The sequence below is a fragment of the Mus caroli genome, chromosome 1, assembly GCF_900094665.2.
Source record: "Mus caroli chromosome 1, CAROLI_EIJ_v1.1, whole genome shotgun sequence".
In the NCBI taxonomy this organism is placed as follows: Eukaryota; Metazoa; Chordata; class Mammalia; order Rodentia; family Muridae; genus Mus; species Mus caroli.
In genome coordinates, this window is record NC_034570.1 from 138,401,139 (window position 1) to 138,422,734 (window position 21,596).

The 21,596-nt window shown below is 34.0% G+C and overlaps 1 pseudogene; it reads left to right on the forward strand.

The window, feature by feature from the left end:
* LOC110296153 overlaps positions 1-20,792 on the forward strand; it is a 46,791-nt pseudogene extending 25,999 nt beyond the window's left edge.
* The last annotated feature ends 804 nt before the right edge of the window (positions 20,793-21,596 follow it).

Below are 21,596 nucleotides of genomic sequence, written 5' to 3' on the forward strand. Positions count from 1 at the left end.
AACTAATGCAGTCTCAGGTCCCGCGCGCAATTGGATTGGAGCAGAAGCTGTGTTCCACTCACCAGAAGTCTTAAGATCCTGTGGTAGGTGTTGTGGGTAGCTGGCGAGTGTCAGCCGACTCTGCGCCCTAGCTACCCTGGTGCTTTTCTGACCGGAAGAGGCTTGTCTCACTCTTTTTCAAGTGTACTGTGCTGCCACAGAAAAAATGAAACTGATATCTTAAAACTAAGCTTTGTTTAAGTATTGACTATTTCATTAATAAAATATATTTGCATAATTGAGATTAATATATAAATCAATACCCTGTCAGAAGGGAAAAACAATTTGCTGTATTATCATGAACCCATATCTCACTTAAATCTCATTTTTGGTTTATTCAGTGAAAAATGACTGTACCCTTAGGTAATATAGATTAGAGAAATCAGGATAGGAAGTACTTATATATGAATAATTTTCTATTTCTTGAAGATAACTAGTGTAGTTATAGAAAATGGAATATAAATAAGCCAACATTTGTATTCTGACCTTAGGAAACATCTGCACTGATTGTCAGGGTTATGACCAGGACCACTATTAACAGCACTAGAGGCAAGCAGAGAAGGATTAATCAGGAGGATTAATCAGAAAAAGAAGGGACAAGGATATCAACTGTAAGCCCGACAGCATGCCAAGCACACTAAGGACAGTCCAGCCTTCTTCACAGTGGCAGGATCCATGGAAACAGCTACCTTAAAGCATAATAATCGGCATAGACACTTTTAATTTCATTTTAATGTATGTGTGTGAAATTTTGGACTATTTTGAAACAATTGAAATGTGAAGAGTACTTTTCTTTTACATTAGTAAAAGATCATACCAATTTGCAATAAAATTCTACCACTAAGGGAGAAGAAGATAAAGTTTACTCAAATATTTGAATAAAAACACAAATTAAGAATCAATTCATTGTTGATATTACTGTTCTCAACTTGAGATATGTATCAAAAGGGGATGGGGAGAAATTATTTTGATGAATTAATGATTTGAGTCTCTTTAATAGTACATTTTATTTCTAGTAAACACAGCATCAGATCATTTTTTCTCATAACAGTTCATATTATGGCATATATTTCCCATGATAAAATATACGTTTTCAAAATAAAATCATTAGGAAATACATTTAAAAACTAAAAATCATTAGGATATTGTAGAGACATTTTATAAAGGATTTTAAATATATTAGCCAACTAAAATAGAATGCCAGGTGTTCAAGATGCATTCTTTGTCTATGACTTGTTCTTCAACATGTAAAGAAAATCTTGGGTCAATGAATACAAAGCAATATATATATATATATATATATATATTATATAACATGTGTGTAAAAGAACTGCTCTTTGTAATAAATTCAGACAAATATAGAGAAGACCATAACTTATTAAAATTCAGCATGAAGATATCAAACAAACATATGGTGTCCTTTCTGAACTGATATACCCACAAAACAATCTTTCACTTAAGTCTAAGGTATTATTATGGAAAGGAGGCAGAAAGATTGAAAAGGATTGCCAGAAAAGCATAAAGTTTGTTGTGAAACAGTGTCTCCTAAAGTATCAGAGAGGCTATACCCATGAAGACTCATGAGCATGGCTATGTAAAGAAAGACCTCAACAGCATTTAAATCAGTGGACAAGATAATATGTAAGAAACAAAGCTTGAGTTGGCTTAATCCTAGATAAAGATCTCAGTGCAACTAGGGGATGCTGACAGGAAGAAATTCAAGGGAACCCAACCTGCCACTAAATAACCAGTACCAAATGGACAGCCACTAGATCATGTACCTACAGGTAACATTACACAATGGACAAGTTGTATTTATTTCTGTTTGCACATAAGAATATATGTAAAAACAAGGGAAGAAAGAAGGGCCATGAATTTAAATGCAAGCCAGTGATGTACATGAGTGCAACTGGAGGAAGAAGAGGTGAAGAGGAAAAAATATAATTATTTTGGTGATCTGTATAGGAATGGTCTTTATACTATCATGTATTTGAATGCTTGGTCACTAGAGAGTGTCATTAAGAGGTATGGCCTTGTTGAAGTAGGTGTGGCCTTGGAGGAAGTATGTTACTGTGGATAGATATGCATTGACTACTATGAATGTCAGATGTTAAAATTTAAACATTTTTCTTTGGTTACTTTCTAAGTATAGATTAAAAGGTGCTTCTCACCTTGCAAATAGCATTTCTGTAATATATATATACCACATAAGGGGTCAATGCTTTTAACACAAAATCATCAATGCTTTGACTATGTTTCAAAGGCTGGAATATACATCATATTCTACAATATGGATTTATGTACAGATTATAAACATTGTTAATGATAATATATCTAAAACTTTTATCTCTTTGTAAACTTCAAACACATTTAAGTTTCAGGGAGCTGTAACTGGAATCTACTTCCAACTTCAAATAACTGAAGATAAGGCCTCCTCTGAATCAGCAGCCTAAGTTTCCCTACAAACTGCTTGTTCCTGGGGCATGTTCTAAATGCAAGATTTTTCTTTACGTTCCTAAACGTTGATGTCTTTCCCTATTCTATATCTGTCTCAGCAGATTTCCACTTGGCTGACAGACACCATCTAGGAATCAGCTGCCAATTTCAAATTGCTCCAAATGGCATGAACCCTGGGCTTGCTGAAATCTGATGTAAACCTGTCCAGTCAATGTAGTTTCTCAGTTTCTCCTTGGCAATCCAAAAGTTTCTAATGAATACCCTCTACTGCCTGATTTGCCAAACCTTGGCCTTTGACTAGCATTCAAACTTTCATGGATCCTGACAACAACATGCTAATTTCAGCTGAAAAGAAATTACAGATAAGTATACAGCAATTCTTATCCTCAAGAAAAGGCTGAAATGTTAGGTCTAAACAAAATTTTTACCCTACTGGAGAGCAACATATCTTGCTATTCATAACACTGCCACTGCTGTCAAGGTAGACCACATACCTACCTGGATATACCACTCCTAGGTCAGGCATATCACAAGGGATGATAAATAACCCAGCTGCAGAATGATGAACTGTCACCAAGGTCTGGGAAGCTTCACTAAAGATAAAAAGGGTTGTTAAATGGTAAAATAATGTTTCTTGGAAACTAATCATGGTATGTGTATGTTTCTTCTTTTATGGAGTATGTGTTTAGATCTCCCTTCAAAAGCAAATATAAACAGTCCGTGAAAGTCTCATGGCTCCTGACCACAACTAACTCAGGGAGGCATTCCTCCCTTCATCTCTAGGATGAAAATATTTGATTTTCATGTAATGACTGATAGCATACTCCTTAGCTCTTTGGCATGTACATCAAGTCCCCAAGTGTTATATCTTAGCATTCCTATTACCCTGAATATTTGCATATGAGAATAAAGCAGGGAGAGGCTATTTGTAGTAACAAACTTTTCTTAGTTCCTTGGTTCTTCTCTTTATATCCCTCATAGTAATACTAGGGTTGGGAACAGCTGGAGATACTCTCAAGGCAAAAGGGACAACAATGGTTGGTGTCAAGTTCAAAATCTTTGGATGTCAAATAAACAAGATTTATTTGTATTAGGAAAATATATTGCAAAATTAGAAGGATAGGGCAACTCCTTAGCTGAGGTAGTCTTACAACATGGTATCCTGATCTGCTTTATGGAGAACAAGAAGGTTAATATATGGTCTTGGAGATAGTCGGTATATCTATGAAAACAACTCAGAAATTATAAAGGACAATTTGGCTGAAATTCACACTAATAATAGGGAAAAAAATCCTATGAGAAGGAAATAAGTGGCTCCAATTTTCTTTCTTTGGTTCTTGCTGGCTAGTAATCCTGTTGTTAACCATCACAGGGATCATTCACTCTTACTCCTGCTGATTATGGTTGGCCCTTAATCATTAATGCCTTAACAAGAAAAATAATTTCTCCTTAGGAGCTAATAAGCTGATAACAATTAAGTCTCAGTATGAACAGGTTCCTACCACAGAGTCAAGGATGTGACTCAGGTTTATCTCAATGAAATAACATGATTAATAACATTATGATGATGGCTAACTTTATGTTTAAATGTTGAAAATCTTTATACTTAAGAGAACTATAAAGCAAAATGAAATCTTCAAATGTTTATAGTTATTAAAGGTTAAACTTGTGTTTCTGATCCTGTAGGCAAGTTTGGTTTTCCTGAGAAGACCTTCATCTTGTCTAAAAGCAGAATTAACATTGGGTTCTTTGCTTTTAAAAGGCCTGACTAATGTGACTGGGAACTGCATTTCAGAATTATGCGCTCCAAGTGTAGACCTGGTGCCAGAGTCTGAACAAAAACTCTTCTTTGTTAAAATTTACTATTGGTCAGACTGCTAAATCTATTAACCTCTTCAGACCCATAACAATGGTCTCATTTAAAAAATATACTCTACCCCAAACCAAATATTACCTGCATACTACACAGAATTTACATTTAAGCAATTTTAGGCTATCTTGGGGATAGCCTTTGAAATGCAAATGAAGAAAATATCTAATAAAAAATAAATTAAAAAATATTTCTTAAAAGAAGCCTGATTAAATTTTTAATTATTTTTTTTTTAACAAGCAAAGCAATAGCTTCTTTTTCATGGATTAAAACTAGAACCAGAATTTCCTATTAATGTCATGACCAAATGTAGTCACAAATAAATGAAATCCATAATTGTTTTTATTTACATCTTAGAAAGAGAGATTCTCATTCTGTAATTATGGTTATTTCAACGAGAATGGCCCCAGAGTCTCATACATTTGACTGCTATGTATCCAATTAATGGAACTGTTTGGGAAGGATTACGATTATGGCCTTGTTGGAGAATGTGTTTCATAAGGGTTAGACCTTGAAGTTTCAAAATCACAAGCCATTCTCAGTTAGCTAACTAGCTCTCTCCCTTGTATTCAAAGATGTGGTCAGTCAGCTCTGGTACCCTACTTTGTCTGACTGTTGGTATGCTTCACACTATGATGGGCATCTATCTATCTAACTCTTTTAAACTGTTACTCAAGAAAATCTATCTTCTATAAATTGTCTTGATTATGATATCTGAAAAATCAATAGAAATCTAATTCAGGCAGTAGCCAAGATTGGCATAAAATCTACTATAGAACACATGCAGACTTCAAAAACATCCCCCTTGCTTCAATTTGCGAAGTGCTGGGATTAAGGTGTGAGCTATGTGCTTAGCCTAGATCACTTTAGTAAGGATTTAGTAAGTAAACTTAAACCCAGAAAGAAAGATACTATATATTTGTCCTGGGCATATATAAATATTTATGCTTATATTTGTAAACCTAATTTTTTTCAATATTTTTCAGAGAAGCTTCTTTCTGCAGTGGGTCGTAGTTAATGGAGAGATGCCTAACTGGTCAAAGTGTTGAGAATAGGAGGCTGAGTACTAATGCCTAAATAGGACATCTATGTTAACCCTACTTCTAAGCTCAAGAAACACTTTAGAAAAGAAGTCAGAAAGAAGTAGAAAGAAGAAGACTGATGTTGAGTGCTGACTTCTGGATGTAACGTGGCTATCACAGTAATGAATTTATAACATACGGTGACCTGCAGAAGACGTTCAAAATTTAATTTAGCAAAATTGTAGCACAGATGTGACAGTCACAAGCTCCAACCCTTAGTAGCTTTTGACTGTTGCTAGTTGGTTGGGAAAGGGAGAATCTTGTATTCTTTTTTTTTTATTTATTTTTTTAAATGTGATCCCTTGTTAGGTTAGCCAGGCTCCAGTATAAGAACACACACACACACACACACACACACACACACACACACACACACACACATGTCATGAAGTTGGAAGGTGGAAAGTTATGGGGGGGCAGGAAGGGGAAGGACAGATGTAGACAAGATCATATTTTATTTTATCATATATATATAATATATGTATATGTTAGATATGTATAATATATAATGAAATAATAAATTATATAGTATATGAAGCATTTTATTTTATTTATTTATTTATTTTTGTTTATTTGGAGACAGGGTTTCTCTGTGTAGGCCTGGCTGTCCTGGAACTCACTTTGTAGACCAAGCTGGCCTTGAACTCAGAAATCCGCCTGCCTCTGCCTCCCGAGTGCTGGGATTAAAGGCGTGTGCCACCACGCCCGGCTATATGAAGCATTTTACAAAAGACAAAAGGTTGTTGTTAGAGTCTATGAATCACTAAAGAACAATATCACAAACTCAAATAGCATGCAAAAGAGCATTTATTCCTACATACAGATACCTAGTTGCTTTGACATGGAAGGATCATGACTGAATTCACAGATTCAGTTTTAAGGCCAAAAAGAAAAACATTAAGGAGGCATACCTGATCTATATCTTGATTATTGGATTCTATATATGGAGGTCTGGGCAATGCTATGATACTGACTTTTTATTTGTTTTGTTTTTTGTTGTTGTTGTTGCTATTTTATTTTATTTTATTTTATTTTATTTTATTTTATTTTTTTTTTTTTTAATTCATTTGTTACACTCCATTCCATTCCCTGCCCTCTATGCACCCTCTGACTGTACCATGTCCCACACCTCCTCCCCAACCCATCCTGTCTCCACGTGGATGCCCCCATGTCCCACCCCACCTGACCTCTAAACTCCCTGGGGCTTCCAGTCGCTTGAGAGGTGCATCATCTCTGAATGAACATAGACCCAGAAGTCCTCTACTGCATGTGTGTTGTGGGGCTTCATATTAGCTGATGTATGCAATCTGTTTGGTGGTCCAGCATCTGAAGATCTCAGGGATCCAGATTAATTAAGACTGCTGCTCCTCCTACGGGGTCATCTTTCTTCTCATCTTCTTTCAGCCTTCCCTAATTTAACAACTGGGTCAGCTGCTTTTGTGCATTGGTTGGGTGCAAATATCTGTATCCAACTCTTTCAGTTGCTTGTTGGGTCTTTTGGAGGGCAGTCATGATAGGTCCCTTTTTGTGAACACTCCATATCCTCAGGATGTTGGGGGGAACCCCCAGAATGCACCTGCCACCTGGGAGGTGAGAGACTCCCAGAACTCAAAGGGAGGGACCTTATATGAAATGCCCAACAGTAGGGAGAGGGAACTTCTAGAGCCCACTTCCAGCCGAAAGACAGGACATCAAGTGAGGGATGGGGTTGCCATTCCACAGTCATAGCTCTGACCCATAATTGTTCCTGACTGAAAGAATTACAAGGATTGAAATGGATAGGAGCCTGATGAAAAGAAGGTCCAGTTACAGGCCCAAAGTGGAATCCAGATCAAGGGGAAGTCCCAAGGTCTGACACTATTATGGGGAGCTATGGAGTACTCACAAAAAGGGATTCAGACTATCTTTGATTCACGCCTATTAGAGGTATCTCTATAAGGTTGGCTAACTGCCCTTTCTCAAGCTTGGGATGGGTACCTCCTGACGTAAGCCTGAAGCTGTTTCAGTACATGACTTGCCCAGTTCTGGGAAGGAGAATCTCAGACCTGGTCTGGTGAACTGCTACTTTGCAGCCTGTCATTGAGTCAGACTAGCACAGACCAATTCACTCCTTTCAAGACATTAATGACAAGTACTAAGGATATATCCTATATCCATTGCTAGTTCCAGTTTCAAGAATGTAATATCTGGATTATAATGCATTATGACAAAAGATATTTGTCTCTGACAACTGATGAGTTCTCTTTCATTTCATTACTCTCTAACACACACACATACACACACACACACAAGTCAATGTATCATTGAAATATAGCACTTCACACAATACTCAAGTGTCATTATTTAAAAAATAACATTACAAACTTAGAATAAAAATTATAATAAACCATTTGATTCAAGACATTCCAAAAGGCAGCAACAAAAACCCTAGAAGTCCTTATAGATAATTGACATCCAATGGAAAATATTTAAGTCGTTTAGCAGTGGTGGATTTTGTATATTTGTGTGATATATATATATATATATATATATATATATATATGATATACCAAGAACTAGAATGCATACATTCATTTGTGAATGTATTTGTGTGTGTATATATATATATATACATGTGTGTGTGTGTGTGTGTGCATGCACACTTATGTCTGTGTTCTATATTAAATATAAGATAAATTAACAGGAATAAAAGAAAAAGAATACTTATGGATTTCTTTTACTATTTGACACTATGAAGTGAAATACCATATCCATTTCATTCCCATTTCATTATATAAAATATATATCCTTATCACTTTCAGTCTATGTGTTTGTACAAATGTTGAAAAAAAATCTTGTATAGAACCATGTTAGTGGTATTTCCTATACTTTTGACCCCAAACTCCAAAGTTTTCTTTTATCAGCTTCTTTCTTCCATAAGTCTATCTTCATGATTATATTTTGTTTCTAATCATTTCATATTTTAACACCATGAAGACCAATTATCAATCTAAAGACCATTAATTGGACAAGTTAAAATATAAACCAACCAAACAACCGAAAAGAACAAAACTGTTTCTATTGTTTTTTAAACAGTTATGTCATCATTTTCCATTAACAAATGTGCCCCCAAAATAAAATAAACAATGATTATTAAGATCCCCAAAAGTAATCCACCTCTTTAGGATAAATAAAATTCTAAGACAAATGTAATCAATACAAAACAAGATTAGTAGAGTCAAAAGTTAAAAGAGGATTCATTCATAACATTTTACACAGATAAATCTCATGGCACACAGATTCCCAAATACCAAACACACACACACACACACACACACACACACACACACACACACACACGAGTAATGATTTTTTTACTTACAAAACATTTATTGTAAATGTTACCAAAAATAGTTACAAAATGATGAAGGGTCTGATAGTTGACTGAAAACAAGTAAAATGGTTCAATTTTTCTCAAATATTTGATGACTTCTGTTCAACATATAAATAGATCCTAAGCAGTAAGTGACAGAGCTACTGGTTCATTGTGTTATAAAACATAAAACAAGGACTACACTGAGCCATCCACACTCATTTTTCTCTTCTCCTATGCTTACAGTTTGCAATTCAGTTTTTCTGATCTGAAGGTTCTTTACAACTAGGATATGCTAGTAATTTTCCATTATTTCACTACCTGAAATGTCGTTTTAACTTAGCTTGCTCTCCTGCTCTTGTTTTTAAACAAATACACTTGGCTTATTTTCATATAAGTCTTCATTATCTAAGATTACCTATGACTCCTTATGGGAGGTTACATGCTATAAGAAGACAGCAGGAATGGGAATGACAGGGATAGAAAAATTACATTTTATCGTATACATGTCTGACAGTCTCAAAAATAATTAAAACGCAGAAAATAAGTAAAAAATACAAAGGGATGAATTAATGAGTTTCTAAGAAAAAGATTCTATGTATCTTGATTGTTATATTATCAGAAATCTCCTAGGATAAGCAAGTGAATGCATTATGACAAAAGCGATTTTAGCTCTGATCATTTACCAGTTTTCTCATATAAATCCTATATTCGTTATCACTCTTAGAAAAGTATACCCAAACCGTCATTTGTATTTTTGACTCTTTCAACACAAGATGAGCTCCTGAAGGTCTATGATGCTCTTTCTTCATCATTCAGGCATCACACCTAGGCATCTGCAGTATTTCATGTATAATGAACTACAGTAAATATTTGCCTAACCACTGAGTGACATGAGATAACAAGGATAATTAATTTTCATAAAGCCATCCTTGGTGATAGAGAAACTCACTAAAACCCCAAAGCTTCTAAGGTGAGTGTAATTTGCAATCCACAAATCTTTATGAGTGTAGTGAACATTGTTGTCACATACTGAGCCCACCCATCAATCTTCATTATTGCCATTTATTTAGTTAGTATTTGGTTCCCCATAATTAAGAGTAAAATCAACTATCCAAAGCCCCAGACAGAAGATATTAAAAATCCCCACTGTTCATCTTATTTGTTTTTAGATTTTTGCAGCTTGTTCATTTACCATAGGATTTTGTTTCAAATAAGATTTTCTTTTATCTTGCAATACCTCTGTTAAACTTTCAAATGTACTTTGAGGTTAGTGTCATGGATTAGACTTGGAAATTACTTTAGCTCAATCCATGACATATTTGCATACTGTATCCAGTGACAGGAAGCATCCACACATGGCTAATCACATATGTCATGCTGATTTTAATTACTTTCAGACCAGGTAGTTAGTTTCTTAGTAAAACCCATGGAGTAAATTACATTACTAAGAATCAGCATGTAAGAAAATTCAGTTCTTAGACACATTCTTACCAATTTGATTCAATAGGACATAAAATTAAAATAATTTATTAAAGCAAAGCCCTATAATTACAATTAAATTTGTCAACAATTTTTCAACTTCCACAGTGATAACTTGTTATGTACATGTCCCTAATTGGCACAGTGGCTGTGTAGAAATCCTGTCTTTCATTTAACAAAGCTACATTTCTTTGTTCAATGAGAGCCAGTTTCCTACATATGGCTGATTTCATTATTAGCTTCCTAGTCCTTCAGACTTCCAATTCTCCTCACTTCTTTGTCATGGTTTGACTCCAGGCTCCACACTGACCCAAATTAAAAACAGTATCTTCTATACTCAATTATATTCATGTTAACATTTTCAGGATGATGTGACTTGAAAGATAAAAATTTAAAAACCAGGGATAATTAACAAGAGATAAAAATTTCATACACATTTGAAATTCCTTAATTTCATCTAAAAATCACAACAAATCACGAAAAGCAAAACAAAATTAGATTTGAAATAATATAAATAATATAATGCATATATTAAATGAATTTTATTATAGAATATTAGAACTAATTAATAAAGTTATATTGTATGGCTTACAGGAAATTAGAAGCCAAAAATTAAGAGGGTTAAATAAGAGCCAAACTTTATTTTGGAACAATAATCATAGCTGTGGAACACTCCTCCTTCCCTCCTGTCATAGGATTTGTAAAAGCTAGCAATGATTTTGATGCCACACTAACATTACATATGTTACAGAAATAGATTATTCATTATACATAGGAACAAATCTGATTATGTATATTATATAAAATTTGACAGTCAATAGAAAGTCAGAAAACAAAGTGATCTCTACATACAGATGAGAGAGAAAAGAGATTAGATGATGTAGGATCTTCAGTTCTTGATTCTTCAATAGACAGAGGCATTTGGATGATGTTAGAAGCCATATTTGGCCCTCTGCATTTTTCATATGGTCATATGTTCTATGTGCTTCTCACCAGATAGCATCATGGATTAAACTATACTATTTTTATAAAATTTGTTCTAAAGAAAATCTATAAGGATCAGTATAAAATTATATAACTCTATTAATCATATGATGAGTAATTTATTTTTATAATATTTATTTATTTTTATTTTTGATTAGATATTTTCTTTATTTGCATTTTAAATGTTAACCCCTTTCCTCATTTCCCCTCCAGCCCCCTAGTCCCTCCCCCTGCTCACTAACATACCCACACCCCTTTCCCTGTCCTGGCATTCTCCTACACTGGGGCATAAAGCCTTCACAGGACCAAGGGTTTCTCCTCAAATTGATGTCGCTAAAGGATATCATCTGCTACATATGCAGATGGAGCCTTGAGTCCCTTCATGTGTACTCTTTGGTTGGTGGTTTAGTCCCTGGAAGCTCTGGGAGTACTGGTTAGTTCATATTGTTGTTCTTTCTATAGGGCTGCAAACCCCTTCAGCTCCTTGGGTCCTTTCTCTAGCTCCTTCATTGGTGACCCCGTGCTCAGTCTAATGGATGGTTGTGAGCATCCACCTCTATTTGTCAGGCACTGCCAGAGCCTCCCAGGAGACAACTATATCAGACTCCTGTCAGCAAGCACTTGTTGGCATTCACAATAATGTCTGGGTTAAGGAACTGCATATGGGATGGTCTTTCCTACCATTTCTGCTCCACACTTTTTCTCTGTATTGCCTCCCATGGAAATTTTGTCTTCCCTTCTAAAAAGGACTGAAGTATCCACACTGTGGTGTTAGACACTATAGATTTTGTACTTTGAATGCTTTTTCTTTTATTTTTTTTTTAGATATTAACTACTTAAAACTTATTTCTACACAAACTTGTTACATATGTTTGCTGAATATATTACTTTGTAAATAAAACATTATAAAGTTTTTATAAAAAGTTAAGAGTTCTTATGTTTAAAGTTAATGGGTCTTTAACTTTCTGGATGATTACTTTTAAATTTTAATTATCCCAAGGTGGATGTATCTTTGTTTGAATGTATACTATGTTACTGCAGAGCTATAGACACCAGAGACATTAGTTTCCTGAAGCTGTGATTATGTGCAGTTGTTAGCCATACAACATGAATTTTGAGAATCAAACCTGGGCCCTCTTTAAGAGGATTATCTGCTTTTAACAACTAAGCCTAGGCCTGGGTGAAAAATTTCTAACTCAAAAGTTCACAATGATACTGGTTCGTATTTCATGGACGTATTCTTCATATTACATATTTAACAATGTTTCCAATGTTAGTGTACCTCAACATAAACAATGTTTATGTTTTTATAAAGCTTGAGTCCCATCTTAGGAAAAAATATTTAGGATGTGAACTAAATGTGCCCTCAGCAATGAAGAAAGTAAGTTAGATCAGCTATCTGGGTTTTCAAATATGATTACTCTGAGAAAAAGACTCCATCATAAGAACTAATGATTGAAATTCTTAGCACTTAGACCAAAAATAAAGGTTAATTTTGTTAATTCAATTCACACACAAAAGTTGCACAAGGCACACACCATCATTTGTATAAGTGTGTACCGTATTTTCTTCTGCATCTTAGCTTTGTAAAAAAGAGAATTATTCTTAGCCTGCCAATATAAACTGATTATTTACCATAAAGTTAAAAATTTAAAGGATTACCAAAAGAGTTTAGAAATTGAAGTGTTAGTGTGAAATTATGACCAGTACAAGGTGGCAGAGTTAACGATGATGCCAAGGACAGGCCTTTGGTTTGAGTCCACAGCACAATGTAATTTTTCTGACCAAAAATATTCAACTTGGAGATATAACATCTGGAAAAAATGTTTTCCTTTTTGTTATTCATGAAATTACAAATAAATACTGTGTAATTATAGCAAGTTTATAAAATTTTGCTAACATGATGGCAGTTATTAGGGAAAATAATACTAAAATCGGATTACAATTATTTCTATGTTATCTAATAGATGTACAATAAGAAAATTAATTTTAGTGGAATTAACACACTTTTTAATTAAATAAATCAAAAAATTAGTCTGTATAGTTTACTATAGTTCATAGTAGGTAACAGCAGTAATAAGTAATAAGGTGCCGTGAAGATGTAATTTAAAAACAAATATGCAAACTAAGAAATAGCTGTAACGTGAAGATGTCAACATAGAATAGATGACAAGCCTAGTCAATACTCAATGGAAAATATGCATATCAGCAAATTTGAGAAATTCATTGCATGGATGGGAATAAATATACTTTTATGTAGATTGCATATAACTTTCAAAAATTAAAATAGAAATAAATTACCTAGAGATAATGATACTCTTGGCAAAAACAATAAATAAAACTTAAAAGCCATGTTGTTATCAACTATGTACAAATATTAACTACAAAGGAGGAAAGAGTTCATTGCTTTTTATGTCTTTTGATGTCTTATAAAAGCCAGTGCCAAAATAAGGATTGTAAGAAAATGTACTCTATTTCTCGATGTTTCTTCATGAGGCTAAGGCAATAGCTCCAAGGAATATTCAAAATTACACATTTTTCTTGTTATGACAAATACAGAAATGATGGCATGAAAAGGCTTAAATGTTATTATTTAAGTTAATTAGTACCATTTCATTTGCTTTAGAGTATTCTAAAATGTAAATAAACTCCTCATTTTAGAAAACATTTGTTTTTGAAATTCAGATGAACATAATCAGTTTTGAGATAGCTAATTCTTCCCTTTAAACACATATGCTTATTTGCAACTTATCAACATTGAAAATATCAATACTTTTCAGTCTTTTTAAAATTAATACGTTTTTTTATTTTTACATCCTTGTAAATCACATTTTAGTCTTAAAATTTTAAACTATAAGCGCATAATGAAGCAAAATACACTGTTGAGTTAAAGTATTCAAAGAATTTAATGTATAAATATTGAAAAACAATATAAACCATACGCAAAACTTAAAAAAGAGATCAAACATATTTAGAGTATAGATTCAATGATATTACAATGCCTGCTGTAAGTAATGTCCTTTCTCATTAGTGGAGAAAACATACACATGTCTTGTAAAGGGGTAATCATAATGATTTTCTTCTTGAAGATTCACTTGTGGTTAGAAATTTTATTTATTTTCATTTTATATCCAGTTGACATTATCCATTAATTCTATGTATTTTTTCAAATAAAATTATTTCCTCAAGGAAACTGGATCTTCCAGTAGTACTATGTCCAATAGCTGCATATGTAGCAGAAGATGGCCTAGTCAGCCACCATTGGGAAGAAAGGCCTCTTGGTCTTGTAAACTTTATATGCCCCAATACAAGGGAATGCCAGGGCCAAGAAATGGGAGTGAGTGGGTAGGGGAGCATGGCTTGGGGAGGGTATAGGGTACTTTAGGGATAACATTTGAAATAAAATTAAAGAAAATATCTAAAAAAGAAAAAAAGAAAGAAAGGAAGAAAGGAAGGAAGGAAGAACAAAGTAGCCTGTGAGCTGGTCCTGAATAATGAGGTAGGAGGAAACTGGAACCAAGTAAGAGGGAAAGACTTAAGAGAGACCTTTTATAGGTTTGAGTCACCACATAGACATTGTCTGGATTATTTTTCATGAGTGTCATGGGTGATTCCAGATGTAGCTGGTTCTTTAATTCTAGAAATAAATTCTGACTACACCACTTAGAAATCTAGATTTCTGGCCCCAATAGCTCAAACATGAATCCATGGGTTTGACATTCTCCTAAGTTTTTCTTGGACATTGGACACAATTTGAATATATGAATTGAGAAGTGTAAATAAATATAGTTATACTTTACCGGAGGAATCTAAAGTTTTTAATTAAAAAGTGTGATGACTAAAACTATGAGAGAAATAATACAACAAATGTGAGAACTGAGAAAAGAACATAGAATTGCTTCCTGTGGAGCCATTCCTTAGAAAATTAAGAAAATCAGTGAAGATCTTTCCAATCACCATCTTCTTCCCAATGAATCTCAAAGCATAATGTCAAGGATATCCCTCATCTGAATATATCCCACATTACCTACAGAAACAGTTCACAGTTTGTAAATTTAAGAGTAATAATCAGTTCATAGCAGTAAATCAAGATACTTAGGTATATTAAGATATGAGGGAGAATGGAATCTAATTTGAGAATGGGATTTACAACTTTTGAACCACCAAGGGAAGCAGTATATAATGAGGGACTTTGAAGTTTTAATACATGCAAAAGATTCCCTATTGAACCTTTTCAATAAGCCATGTAGCTTCTGAAAATTAGCTCCATAAATTAAACAACAGAAATCACCTTGTAAAATTTCTGCCATAGCTATAATCATCAGGATTATTCGCTTAGAATGAACAATCACCTCATTAGATGGTTTAAAGGAGAATATAGATCTGTTTAATACATATAAGATGTTACAAAATTATTGAGAAATAAAGTGACAAATTAAAAGTTGAGCACCATTCTCCCTTTAATATGTTGATAAAATAGCTAAAATTATAATGTATCTAATATGATGTGAAAGAGAATATTAGTAATAAAGTACAAGATCATGGAAATTAAGCCCATTAACAAAGACAACTAAAATAAAACTGCATATTTCTGTCTATTGAATTTGTTGTTTTAGTTCACCAATTTCCTCATATTCATATCCTATTTTCATAACTTATTTCATTTCTATAAAAAGTTATCAATAATAACATTTTATTTGGGAAGTATGCTTTTTTAAAGGTCACTTTCAATATGGTGATTGAAGTAAGTAATAGAAAATATTCTTCATTTGTGCAATGTTAGATATTTTATTTATTACATGCATAAATGTATATATCCTTCCTTAAAATATGATTTCTTCAAAGAAAATGGTGATATATACATATATATATCATATTATAGCATATGCATTAATACTTATATATTTTATATATGTAAACACATATATTAAAAGTGCAGAGTCACACAAACAAAAACAATATAGTTACCATTTCCTCTCACCTCAAATTCTGGTTGATGCTCTTCATGCTTTCAAGTCATACAACTTTGTTAGCTTTAATTACTTCTACATTTTTTTCACTCCACAAATATATAGGGTCTTAAAATTAAAATATCTCATATTAAGCATTCATTAGCAATTTCAGAATTACCCTTATATAGTATTTCGTTATCTTGGTAATAGAGTTCTGTTGCCCTAATATTTTCATGGAACATCAATCAATAATGCCACACTTACGGATTTGAATGTTGAAACTGGAGTTCTTAAAATTCTCTCCTTTATTGATCAAGTTGTTACTCAAGAACAAAACATGAGACAGAACAGATTTTCCGGAAGTAATATAGGATAAAAGTGAATAATATTTACAGTAAAGCAGAAAACAGATAATGAGTATTATGGAAGAAAACACTACATTTTTGTGATATGTGTTTTAAAATACATGAACAGTTGGGGAGATTTATTGTTAAAAAACATTGTTTTGTTGTTCATTTTCTCAAATAAATTCTTACTCAGAACTGGGTAACTTTTATATTTCTGTTTGAGTGTTTTACAAAATGATAGGGATAGAAATCAAAGCATATTTAGAAATCTATTAACAGTTTTATGCAAAGAAGTTAAAGAATGAATAGGACCTAAGGAATTTTCTTTTAAAATATGCAAAATATTAATTGTTACTTAAATAATTTTGTAGAGTTGGAACTGAAGTTGTTCTTATTTAGTGGATTTTATATAAATTATTTTGGAAATAAAATTTAACTAAAACATAAAATTGAAGATGTTAAGTGGAAACCATGTGATATTTGGTATATAAGCATATTGTGATCTGCTAGAAATGTTCTGCATAAAAAGGATGGGACTAAATCATATACAAACCTAGGACTAGATATAAGCTAAGTGGTGAAGACACTCACTGCTCTTGCAAAGTAACCAAGTTTGGGTCCTTGCACACTTTTACACCGCTTTTAGACATCAGGCACTTTCCTCTGCTTCTACAGTCACTGTGTGTGGAGTTCATACATAAAACAATTTATTGAAAATAAATCAAATATACAACTAAAAGCAGAGTTTCAAGATTAGAGACTTCATTACAAACCTATTTGAAATAGTAATTTTGAAATGTGAAGAACACAATCACTAGAAAGCATCATTTGACCAAAATATTCACAGCATAATATATATTTGCCTATTTGACTTTTTCTCAATCAGTTTGGAAAGCAATATATATTATAGTCCCTATGGAGACAACATAAAGAATATGAGGGTCATTTCAATTGCTTACAACATAAGGTAAAAAGATAGCACTTATAGTCATTTAATCTCTTATCATAGTCCCTAATGCAATTTTGCACTTGAATGATCTTGAGAGAATAGCTGCTCTTTCACTATAATATTACAGTTTCCTAATGAACACCTGTGCATGATGTAATAAATGATTCATTGAATTGCCCACACCAGAAATCAAATTCTGATCTATGGGAGCTATTTTGCAATCAACCAACCTCTACTAAAATACGCATTACTGCCTGTCTTGCAAAACTAAAGAAAACATAAATAGACAGATTTAAGTTTTTAGTGAATTAACTACACATTATTTAATGTGAGCAATAATTACTTATAGCTTATACTTTCTCTGATTGTCTTTAATATTTGAGCCAAAATTAGGGATATATTAGAATATACTTAAATTATATTTAATTCATACACCAAAGTGGTTAGAAATAATATAGCCCAAAGCCACCAATGTTTTGTAAAATATTCCAATTTCCTTTAAGAAAATGAATCTTAATTTATAATCAATGCAAGCATCCCCTGAAGTTAAAATTTTAGTTTAGCTGGGTTACTTGGGAAATAAATGGTGAGCACAAATCTACATTTCATATAATCACACCAGTTTATTTTTATGTGTGTGGTGCAAAAACAAGATTTCCAGAAAGAATTCCAAACAGATAGTTAACATTTTTAGTATATGTCCCACTATATTATTTTTAAATAATTTATGTTGTTTTAAATCATATTTTAGTGGTACAATAAATAAAACAAATGTTCAGAAACAGATTCCAGTTCCTCACTATATAACTATAAACTTCCAGATCTCTCTTTTTCAATAAATAATGTTAATAATGTGATGTTTACATTTCATACTTCTATCTTTCAAAAATGCATTAATAAAATGTTTTTAAAACTGGTTGCCTTTCTTACTAAACAGGAAATAAACACATTCTGCAGTTTTCTCTGGCAGGTTATGAATTTTCAGAGGCTGGGATGGAAATATGGACAGATGTCTCATCATTTAGAAAAGGAAGCAGAAGAATAACTGGTACATCATGTGAATATTCTTGGACAAAGCTTTGCAATGTTAAATGTGAACATGACCCAGTGCATAGAAATATCAGTGTAGGCACCAAAGAGCTCATCTCAATTAGGATGGAAGGGATGAAGAGTGGAGGAATATCTTTATGAATAGACAGCCCAAATTTTGTGTATGCACTGAAGGTCGTGAGAGATACTGCTCTAGTCATAAGTCTGTTGAAATATTTTATTCTTGGCTCCCCTGTATCAGAAATAGTCACTGTATTGAAATGAGTAATTTAAAAATGTTTAATCTTATTATTTTTGAGAAGAAAAACATTATGATCAGATAACTACACCAATAATCGGTGAATCAAATCAGGAAATGTATACCCTAAATTATAAGAATATTGTAGTATGTTATTTTGAATCTGTATGTAGAAAAATAAAAATAGACCCATATCTGTCACCTTGCACAAAGTTAAAGTCCAAGTGGATTGACTTCAACATAAAACCAGATACACTGAATCTAACAGAAGAGAAAGTAGGAAAGAGCCTTAAATTCATTGGCAGAGGGAGAAATTTCACAAACAGAACTTCAATGGCCCAATCTCTAAGATCAACATTGGTAAATGGGACCTCATGAAACTGGAAAGTTTATGTAAGGCAAAATGCATAGTGAATAAGTCAAATCAGCAACCTACAGGTTGGGAAAACAAATCTTTACTAACCCCACATCCTATAGAGGGCTAATATCCAAAATATATAAAGAACTCAAGAAGCTAACCACCAAAAATCCAAACAACACAATAAAAAAATGGATTATAGAACTAAACCAAGAATTTACAACAGAGGCATGTCAAATGTTGGAGAAGCACCTAAAGAAGTGTTGAAAGTCCTTAGTGATCAGAAACATGCAAATCAAAACCCTGAGATTCTATCTTACACCAATCAGAATGGCTAAGATCAAAACCTCAGGTGACAACACATGTTAGTGAGGATTTGGAGAGATAGAGGAACACTACTCCATTGTTGGTGGAAGTGCAAACTGGTACAATCACTCTGGAAATCAATCTGGATTTCTTCAGAAAATTGGAAATAGATCTACCTGAAGACCCAGCTATACCACTCTAGGGCATATTCCAAAAAGATGCTCCACCATGCCACAGCGACATGTGTTCTTCTTCTATATTCATAGTGATCTTGTTTTTGATAGCCAGAAGCTAGAAACAACCCAGATTTCCCATGACAGAAGAATGGATAGAAAAATCGTGGTTCATTTACACAATGGAATATTACTTAGCTATTAAGAATGAGGACATCCTGAGTTTTGCAGGCAAATGGATGGTACTAGAAAATATCATCCCGAGTGAGGTAACTCAGACCCATAAAGACATTCATGGGCATGGTATGTACTCACTAATTAGTGGATATTACCCCAAAGGGAAAAAAAAGAGTACTGAATACCCAAGAGACAATCCACAAAACTCAAAATGGTCAACAAGCTGAAAGTCCCAAGTGAGGACACCTCAGATGCATGGTGGGAGAAAAAAAAATCACATGTGGGAAGAGAGGGAGGGACCTGGGAGGGAAAGTGGACTGGTGTGGTAGGGAGAGAGAGAGGAACGTGATCTGGTATTGGGTGAGGGGAAAGGACTGAATTCCTGAGGTCCAGCAGAAAGAATGGAAACCAGCAACCACAGGTGATAGAAGAAAATGGAGGAGAGCAAGGCAAAGTTTGAGAATCTCTGCAAGCTCATGAAGGAGATCTTAGACAAGAAGGTTGAAAAACTGACAATCTCCAATAGGCTTAGTCTTCATGTTGCTGCATTATGACTAGCACACAAGCACCTATGGCTGGACAGCCAACATGGAATGCATCATGACAGCCCAGGTACTGAGAGGCAACTCTACAATGGGCTACACAATGGCCAAAAAACACCTAGAGATCTACCTTGACCACCCCATTGTGGAGACCCTGTGGCAAAAGGCTGAGAGGCAGACAAAAATGACAATGCTGTCAAGGAACTGGTGGTGCTGCTCTTTGAAACTGCTCTGCTCTCCCCTGGTTTCTCACTTGAGGTTCCACAAATTCACTCCAACAGCATCTACTGCATGATTAAATTAGGCCTGGGCATTGATGAAGATGAGGTTACTTAGCAAGATCCCAGTGCTGCTGTTCCTGGTGAAATCCACATCCCCGCCCCGCCTCAGTGGAAAATGATGAGGATTCCTCTTGCATGGAAGAAGTGGATTAAAGTCTCCTGGAAGCCCTTTGTATAGTATCCCCATGGCTCCCCAGCAGCCTTGACTGACCCTGATCCACCTGGCTCTCTGCTCATGTCTACAAGAATCTCTTCTATCCTGTCCTTGTGCCTTAAGGTAGGAAGATCCCCTCTGACAGAATCAGGTGCTGTGTACTGTGTTTTTGGTTTGTTTGTTGGTTTTATTTTGTTCTGAAATTAAAAGTATGCAAAATACAGAAGATGCAGTTTTATACAAAAACAAAAAAAAGAATAAAAAGAAAATAGTAATATAAATCATTGTGGTTGCCAAAACAGAATTTATGTAACAAGTACACCAGTTCACACCACAATGTGGATGGGATTAGTTTCAGAAGGCATCATTCCTAGATGAAGATCTTCAAGCAATTAATGGTAGCTGCAATGAAGAGAGTTTTGTCAAAAGAAAGGCACTTTGATAGATCCTTCAGTTCTAAATGGTTAACACTAAACAACAATAAATGGACTTAGTTTATCTATTTAAACAGACAAAGCAATTAAAGAAGAGGACATAATTTAAGAATTATTGGTAGCTGGGAGAAGCTGCAGGAAAAAATGGAGTGAAAAGACCCAGATATATCTGTCTCTTGTGAGACTATGCTGGGGCCTAGCAAACCCAGAAGTGGATGCTCACAGTCAGCTATTGGATGGATCACAGGGCCCCCAATGGAGGAGCTAGGGAAAGTAACCAAGGAGCTAAAGGGATCTGCAACCCTATAGGTGGAACAACAATATGAACTACCCAGTACCCCCCAGAGCTCGTGTCTCTAGCTGCATATG